The 8264-nt window shown below is 52.7% G+C and overlaps 1 long non-coding RNA gene across 1 annotated transcript; it reads right to left on the bottom strand.

The window, feature by feature from the left end:
- Positions 1–2952: 2952 nt before the first annotated feature.
- On the bottom strand, positions 2953–5046 carry LOC125612559. Its single transcript, XR_007342970.1, has 2 exons — positions 3736–5046; positions 2953–3456 (listed from the first exon to the last, which is right to left on the bottom strand). It is a non-coding gene; the product is annotated as an uncharacterized LOC125612559 (long non-coding RNA).
- Positions 5047–8264: the final 3218 nt, after the last annotated feature.

The following is an 8264-nucleotide window of genomic DNA, read 5'->3' as shown; positions in this document are numbered from 1 at the left end:
GAGACCTGGACACTCGCATGAGCTGCCGTCCCCACAGCCCACACAGCTGTTTCCAGTCTGTCCACCCAGGCTGAGGATGATTCAGGAGAGCAGTGGTCAGCTCCTGTGAGGACCTGCCATCCCCTCAGGGGGACAGAGGTGCTCATCACCCCTGCCCCATGGTTCTGCCTGCGGAGGAGGACCTTGGCCAGGTGAGGCCAGGGCAGAACCCAAGACAGCTGCTCCTGGTGGGGGGAGGACCCAGGGAGTCAGAGCCCACCCCCTGTAGGGAGAGGGGTTAGACTGGAGGAGGGACTGACTACTGTGGGTCATGGGTGAAAGCAGGCAGGTGCAGAGGTGCCTGGGGAGCTGGGAGACTCCAGGGTCCACTGTGAGAAGGAGGGCAAGGAGGGAGTGACCACAGGGACAGAGTGCCCAGAGGACACATCCTGCTGCCAGGTGGCCCACAGCGGTGAGGGAGAGCAGGTGCAGAGTGGGTGTGTGTCACCACCCCCTGGCTGCCTGGGACGCCTGGATTCTGCTCAGAGGAGGAATGTGCTCTGTTAGGAGGCAGTTCACCCCCAGTCAGATCCAGATCCCACCTGCTGTCCCCTGCAGAAGCAGCCCCAGTGTCACCCCCCCAGGGGATCCCCAGCTAGGACAGGCGTCTGCAGGGAGAAACATCAATAATGAGTAGTAATTGTTCTTGTTGCTTTTTAAAGACATGTTTTAGCTGCCTATGGATCCAATGCCTTTGTTGGTTTTGGTTTTGTGTGGAGCTGGGTGGAACCCGGGTCACACTGGCCAGGCAAGTCTCCCCCAGGAGCCCCCGCCCCACCCCTCATTGCTTTGATGATCCTGGATTGTTTTCCGTCCTGCAGTATTGTCACTCACTGCCATTTCACGACATGGTTATTCTGTAGGACGCAGCCACACGCTGTACAGCACAGCGTGACAGGGTCCTGAGGGGTGACAGGTGGCTTTCATGGATCCCGTCCCCCTCCCCACCTTGAGCCTGCAGTGTGCACATGGGCAGGACATGGAACCTCCTAGGTCCTGGGGACACAGGCCTGGGCGGGAGGTTGGGAGCTGCTCTGAGTGGTCACCAGGGACCTGGGAGACTCCAGAGGGGGCAGGCTGCGTCCTGAGGGGCGGCTGTTGAGAAGCTGCTCCTGTAACCAAGGGGACGTGGATTCTGCTGCGGCTCCAGGGCCCCGACAGGGGACAGGAGAAGAAAGGGCTTCACTCAGGGGCGGGGATGGGAGCAGGGGAGCTGGGTCAGGAGTCAGTTCCCAGCTCAGGGCCTGGGGGGTCCAGAGGTAGGACAGGAGTAAGGAGGGGACAGTCAGCGAGTGACGGGGCGGAGCTTCAGAGTCTTTCTGGGAACAGGTGGGGACCTTGGGGACCTGGGGGCCTCCTCTTCCGGGTGTTGTGGTCCTGTGCTGTAGGCAGGCTGTTGTGGTCACTGACAGGCGCAGAAGCACATTCCTTGGTGCTTCTCAGGGACAGGGCAGCTGCCGAGGTGAACCTGGAGACGCCTACCCACCCTCTGAGCTGCTCTTAGTCCTCCCCACCATTGTTTGTTGGTTTGTTTATTAAATCACAGGTTGTCCTTTCCCCTGAAATGTCCACCTTTGATTGAGTCAGCCTGGTGATTACAGGACGCTTGGGGGTGGCCTGGTCAACCTCAGGGTCCTCAGGCTGACGTGGTCCATTACCTGATCAATAGATAATGCTGGGAAGTCCCCTAAATCATAGGTCCCTCAGAATCGGCATCTCCTGGCCTGATCTGCTAATTAACAGGGCACAAGGTCGAGCTGTAGATCTGGGGGTAGCTGGCCCAGGAGGGAGAGTGGCCTGGGAGTGACCTCCTGGGACAATGGGTGGAGCCCGGGGGTCAGGACCTCACTCCTGCCCTTTGGGACCCTCTGCTCCCTGCGCGTCTTTCCTGCCCACCTCCCGGGCTGTGCCCACGGGCAGCGCAGGGAGCAGTTTGCGCTGTGTTCTGAGACTCATGCCACCGTGAGCAGCATGTCTGTCCCTTTGTGTGGCCAGAGGGTCCCCTGGACGAGTCCATCCCGGCTCACTCACTCCCGTGCTCTTCCTCGGGGTGTGTGGGTGGCTTCAGTCAGGGGTGTATGGAGACAGTGGCTGTGACCCTGTGTCCAGTGCTGTGGGGGGCAGGGCCACCACGGAGGCCATGACAGCAGAGTCCAGGGCTCCAGGGGTCCTCCCAAGTCCACGGGGACCATCAGGAGGGAGGGAGGGAGTGGAGAGGGCTTGGGGAGCATCAGGGTGTCTCGTCATCCTGCTCACTGACACCCAGAGCTGTGGGTTGCAGCCGCCCCCAGAGACGGGAGTTCAAGTCCAGAGCCAGGCTGTGAACGTGACTTGGGAAGGAGGGTCCCCGCCCTGTCATCAGGTTAATATGAGGTCATGCTGGATTCGAGTGACCCTAGACCCAGTGCCTAGTGTCCTTATCCCAGGAGAAACTTTGGCAATGACCACAGAGTCCCATGTCCAGGCTCCAGGGCCCTCTGGACAGAGACACAGGGAAGCAGCCACGTGGACATGGAGGGCAGGATGGACCGCAGCAACCCCGGAGCTGGAAGAAGCAGGCGGAGTCTTTCTAGAGACTTCAGAGGAGCGTGGCCAGCCACCCGCGAACTCAGACCTGGCCCCCACAGGGAGTCTGGGGCCGCCTCCCCGGGGCCTCCCTGGCCAGGCCCTGTCCTAGCTGCTGTCTTGCAGTACCCTGTGAAGGGGTGTCTGTCAGGCAGCCCCCGAGGGCAGGGACCCCTGAGCTGGCCAGGCGGCCGGCACATGCCTGGGATTGGCCGCTGAGGAGTGTCTGCCCCCTCCCTCCTTCCCATCTCCTTCCCCTGAGTCTTTGTCCCTTTGTGGTGCCATGTGATCAGCACACTGAGTTAGACTTTGGGGACATTCAAGAGACAGCTCAGAAGAGCCCCGATGTCGTATCATGGACCCTGAGCTCAGGGCTCCTTAACTGCTCCAAATTTATTGTCTCTTTTTTTCTGGTTGTGAAGAGATCAGGCCCTTGGTGAGGGGGAGAGACCACTTAAGAATAAACAGCAAAGTCTAAAGAGAGTAACTGACACAGAGATAGCCCTGCAGATCTGAGCCTCCCACAGTTGGTTGCATGTGAGACACATAAACTGGGGACACCCCATGCCCACACTGCGCCTGCCCCTCATGTCCACTGATCCATACGTGTTCCTACGGGATCCTATCAGCTGCCGCTTTGCGGGGAAGGTTTCCACTTAGAATTCAGCACCTGAGGTCTCTAACATGGCTCAGAAGCTCAGCAAGTGCAGCGCCCAGGGAAGCGACTGTCTGTCTTTGGGCATTTGTGGGCTGCTTCCTTTCCCGTCCTCAGCAGTGCTGACCTGGGGACCCTTCCAGCCACTCTGTGACTCCAGGGCATGGGATGATGGAGATGAAGTGGGAAGGGAAACTCTGAGGCAGATGGAGGAGGTGAAGGGTTAGAGTCAGAGCTCAGCCCAGGACCCGCCCAGCCTGCTCCCATTGGTCAGCTCTGACTGACAAGCAGAGTGGCCAGTGGCCATGCTGCCCATGATGTCATCTCTCAGGTCCCAGTTGGGGTCTTCAGACTTGTAGGAGCCTCTGTCTTCAAGCTCCCTCCCTGACTGTCCCTGCCAGGGAGACCCTGAGGCCTTCCCAGTGCAGCTGTCCCTGGTTGGGACTCTGAGCTCCTCCCCGTCGCTCTCCACTCACCTCCTTGCTGGACGGGGACTGTCCTCCAGGTCTCAGGTCAGGTAGCCCGATTCCTCCTGGGGAAGAATGAAGGAGTCAGGTCCAAGGTCCTTGAGTCCTGGGTACACTGAGGCCTGAAGGAGCCCAAGGTCTCACCAAGCCCCGTCTCAGGGGACCTAGGGGCTGGAGGAGATGAACTGCGGGCGTCCCCTCTACTCTAGTCCTCACCATGCCCAGACCTGACTTTTAATACCAGGTTGTCTTGACATCAGGAGAAGGATGAGCAGGATCCGCCCTGGACGGTGCCCATCCTTATCCCAGTGCAGGTGAGGGTCAGAGGTGCTGATGATGGTCTCCTAGGGGAGGGTCCGGGACCCCTGGCCACGTGGGCTCCCTGCTTCCCTCCAGCCTCCAGCCCCTGAGATCAGGAGGGGCCTGCTCCAGGAGGGATGTGGCCTCAGGTGGGTACCCCCCTGCTCAGCGGGAAGCTCTGACACCTGGTGTCCTCTGAGCCCTGCCTTGTGGAGGTCAGCAGCCCTGCCTTTCCCCCTGCCCTCCCAGGCTCCTGGGCCTGCCCTGCCCTGCTCCTCCTCCTGTGTCCTGGACACTCTCAGTCTCTTTCCCAGCTGTCCCCTCTCTGCCCTGTTGAGGATGAGGTTCTGTCCCCACCTGGGCTTTTCCTTGTCCCATGCAGGGTGCTTTCTCAAGGGGTGGTGGGGAGGGATCATTTGTGGTTGTCTCTTTACTTTTTATTGATAAAGACATTGTTTTTTACTCTTCAAAACATCTCGTGTAACTGGCCTAGAGCAACTGTCCAGTAGAACCTTTGCAATGGTGCAGAAGGTCTGTGTCTGCATGTCCCATGTGGTGGCCAGCGGCCACGCGGGGTGGCCAAGCACTTGACGGATGGTGTGACTGAGGACCTGAATTTTTTGCTTATTTAATTTTAAGCCATTTTAAATTTAAAGACCTGCATATGGCTAGTGTCTCCCATATTTTTCACTCAAGTCTAGAGACCCTCCCTTTAAGGTAGTATAAATTTAATATTAAATGAAGCCAGTACTAAATGTCTTCAAATGTGTAACCTTTAAATTAGAAGACCTTTCAAATAATTGTGATCTCAAGGTTTGCATTTCACTTAGGTTTAAATTAACTTTTATTTTAAAATGAAGGTTTGTTCAGTGAAGAAGAATTTTGGTGTGCTGGATACCTGGGTGTATAGGAGGGTCCTTGGGGACTGAACTGAGACTGGACATGCCAATTCCAGGTGATGAGGACTGGCTGGTTGCCGTGGGTGACCAGCATGCTCTTCCACACACTTCTTCTGTGACATGCTGCCTCGCCACAGGCCCCAGGACAGGGGACCAACTAACCAGGACTGACTTCCCAACACTGTGGCCCAACATCAACCTTCATCTTTACAAGTTGCCTCTCTCAGGTGTTTTGTTGCAGTAACGGAAGGCTGACAGTCACCATTGTCAGCATTATTACCACCATCACCGAGACCGTCTCACTGTTAAACCACAGCATCACCATGGTTGGCAGAGTCACCATGGTCACCACCATTGTAACCAGCCTGACCATCACCATCATTACCAACATGACCAGTGTCACTGCTATTTACTAACATCCACTCCAGGGGTTCTCAGCCAGGGGAATCTTGCCCTCCACATGGACTTCTCCAACCAGCGACCTGACGTCAGGCAAAGACCAAAGTACAAACCTAACAGAGGGGAACCACGGTCACCCCAGACACCATGACACCGGAACAGAAAAGTAACAGAAAATCAAGCAAACAAGAAACTGCTTCTTAAAACAAATCAAACAGAATTGACCAACGTGTAGCTAGACTGACCAAGTAGAGAATCTCACATCATGAAAGTCGTAAATGAAAATGAGGATATCCCCATGACTTTAGAGAAATGAAGATGATTAATTGAGCCCCTGGGACAGTCCTCGCTAATGAGTGGCCCCACCTGGGTGAGAGGACAGATTCCTGGAACCTGCAACCTACACAGGCTGAGCCATGAGCAGGCAGAGCCTCTGAGCAGACCTCACACTGGCAAGAAGATGAGCCCCTAACCCCAGACCTCCACCAGGACAGTCCTGCCCAGATGGCCTCACTGGTCACCTCGACTGACCATGTGGGGCTAACATGAACCTCGATCTCCCCATAAAGTGTGGAGAGAGGAGCACCAGCTCATTCTGGAGGCCAGCATCGTGCTGAGGATGTGCCAGATACGCAGGACCACAGGGAAATGGAGCTGCCCACCAGCAGGAACGTCCATGCCAGGGTCCCCACCGTGACACTCCAAACTGAAACCTCTGTCTTTAATGACACTGACAATTACACCTTAAAATGGTTAAAACCATAATTATTATTTCATGTATATTTTCACAAAAACAATTAAAAGAATATCACATTTGTGATTGATTCACCCCAAAGTTTTCCATAAGTTCAATAAAATTCCAATCAAAAATTCTGGCAGGTGTGTGTGTGGAGGGGGGTTCACAAGCTGATTCAAAGTTATAAGAAAAAATGCAAAACAGGTGAAAAGTCAAGACATTCTTGAAGTAATAGAAAGCTGGAATCCTGAAGATGCCTGACTTTCAGACTTGGATGAAGTTAGAGTAACTAAGACACTGGTTTTGGTGGAAGCAGAGATAAACAGGCCACTGGGACAGAACAGGGAACCTAAATAAAGACCTGCGAACACAGAGAATTGGGGGGTGATTAAGGGCCACAGGGATTCAGGGGAGAAATGGTGTTATCAATAAATGGTGCCAAAGGCATTAGAAATCTAAACAAAAAGAGGATTAACCTGGATCCACATTTCATATCACATCCAAATATCAATTTGGTATATATAATAGACTTCAGTGTGACTGTAAAACAGTGAAGCTCCTAGAAGCAAAAAGGAATAATTTACCACCTTGTGGGGCTCATATTTCTCAACCAGTATACAAAAAATCATTAGCCATATTTAAAAAAATTAATTTTTAGTTGTAGATGGACACAATACCTTAATTTTGTTTATTTTTATGTGGTGCTGAGGATCGAACCCAGTGCCTCATAGGTGGGAGGCAAGCACTGTACAGCTGAGCCACAAACCCAGCCCCTCATTTTTATAAAATGTTAAATTGAATTTCACTATATTCCAAGAACTTCTCTCAATATTAAAAGTGTTAAGTCAGGTGTGGTGGCACACATCTGTAATCCAAGTGACTCAGGAGGCTGAGGCAAGAGGATTGCAAGTATGAGGCCAGCCTCAGCAACATTAGGAAGGCCCTAAGCAACTTAGCAAAAGTCTCAAACATAAATAAATAAATAAATAAATAAATAAATAAATAAAAGTGGCTGGGGATTTAGCTCTGTAGTGAAGCACACTTGGTTCAATTCCTAATAAATAATAAAAAAAATATTTAGAAAAACAACACTAAGAGAGTGAAAGGCAAGCAAAGACTTGAAGATATTTGCAATGTGTGTACCTAAAAAAAGAATTCATATCCAAATGCACAACTGCTATAAAACAAGAAAAATAAAAATAAAAAACAACTAAATTTTATTTTAATGAATATGGACTTTACGCTGGTACCCCACAACACAGAGACATTTCCAAATGGTTTATAAGAATAGAAAATAACATTACCCCTCTGGGAAATGCAAATTAAAATCATGGTATGGCCCTAACACACACACACACACACACACACACACACGCCTTCATCACCCGTTGGCGGGGATGTGGAGCACATGGGACTCTCCTGCTCTGGTGGTGGGAGTGTCACCTGTTTATCCACATCAGCCACATCTTACAAAGTGATCTCTATGTCTAACCTGTGGAACTCCGAGGCCCGCCCCACGTGCTTGTCCCTGATTAAATGACCGCTCACGGGTGAATATGATGCCCTCAATATTTCAAGCCTGGAGGACACAGCCAGGAAACGTAGTGACAACAATTTCTGCCTACTCGAGCTTATGTCCTAGTGGGACAGTCAGGCGATAAAAGCAGAATTGATCAGCATAATGTTCTGAAGGGGGTCAGAAAGCATGCAGTGGGTAAAGCATGGGAGATTAGGAGGCTCAACTGCCGCGACCCCTCGCCGGCAAGGGAAAACACGACACAGGATTCTTCTTTCAGCAGTTTATTCAGGCCTTGATTCATGTATCATCTTCTAGTGACCCGTTGCCGAGCGCCCAAGCACAGCCTAATAAAGCCTCCAGCATACCAATCTTAAGCTGCCACGTGGACCTTTCTCATAGGGTGGTAAGGGATTACGTGCCAATTCTCCATATTAGGAGTTGTTTGTCACAGGCCACAGTGGAAGCCGGCGCCATCTTCTAATGGCGGCCACAGTCTAATTAGAACGGCTCACCACAGTTCCCCCTTCTGTTTTATAAAACAATGCAGGCGAAAGTAGAGGTCCTATCCCACTGTGCAGAAGTGGCTGCAATGTATGGTTCAGTCCTAAGGAGGGTCCCTTCCCTAGACCTGGTCCCATATCAGCCGACGCCTTTTTTCGTAGGGCGGGGCGTGGACGTCAAACCC

The sequence above is a fragment of the Marmota marmota genome, unplaced genomic scaffold (assembly GCF_001458135.2).
Source record: "Marmota marmota marmota unplaced genomic scaffold, marMar, whole genome shotgun sequence".
NCBI classification, from domain to species: Eukaryota; Metazoa; Chordata; class Mammalia; order Rodentia; family Sciuridae; genus Marmota; species Marmota marmota.
Note: the sequence above shows the minus strand (reverse complement) of the source record. Positions and strands in the feature narration are given on the sequence as shown.